Here is a 658-nt window from a genome sequence, read left to right as displayed (position 1 = left end):
ACAGCAACAATTGCTCTGAGTGATATTAATGACAATCCACCAACCTTCATGAAATCATCTGTAAGTGTTTGAAAGAAGTGTCAGTTTGTAATTTGGCTGAATAACTGAAATCATATCGATTGATTTTGGCGTCCTTTTTCTACTTATTTCACCAAAATACTTTTTACTAACATAAGTAAACAGCAATTAACCCCCTCTGCTTTTTTTTCTTGTAGTATAATGTCACTGTGCAAGAAGATGAAAGTGAAAAACTTTTACTTCGAATTCCTGTTCAAGATAAAGATTTGATAAACACATCGAACTGGATGTCAAAGTTTGTCATTACTAAAGGAAACGAAAATGGAAATTTCAGGATAGTTCCTGACCCGCAAACAAACGAAGGGCTTTTGTACATCTCAAAGGTGAGACTGGCTTCTTATTCAATTCATTATTATCATTTAGTGATGTTGGTGGAAGCTTTTTGCATGGATCACATCTAATGCAAAGTCAGCCTATATACAACTTATTTATATTCATAAACTTAGAAATGTCTTTCTTTTTTCCAGCCATTAGATTATGAGAAGACCAATGATGTCCAGCTTCAGATCACTGCACAAAATGCAGCATCACTGAATGGCAGCAGTGCCACGTGGCAGTCCATCCCTGTGAATGTCAATGT

General features: G+C 35.6%; 1 long non-coding RNA gene across 1 annotated transcript; it reads left to right on the top strand.

Moving 5' to 3' along the window:
• Positions 1 to 324, top strand: LOC102211959 (uncharacterized). The gene is made up of 2 exons (XR_312422.1): positions 1 to 60; positions 216 to 324. It is a non-coding gene; the product is annotated as an uncharacterized LOC102211959 (long non-coding RNA).
• Positions 325 to 658: the final 334 nt, after the last annotated feature.

This window comes from Pundamilia nyererei, unplaced genomic scaffold, assembly GCF_000239375.1.
Source record: "Pundamilia nyererei isolate P.nyererei 1_Seehausen unplaced genomic scaffold, PunNye1.0 scaffold00597, whole genome shotgun sequence".
Taxonomy (NCBI): Eukaryota; Metazoa; Chordata; class Actinopteri; order Cichliformes; family Cichlidae; genus Pundamilia; species Pundamilia nyererei.
This window is presented reverse-complemented; position numbering and strand designations above follow the sequence as displayed.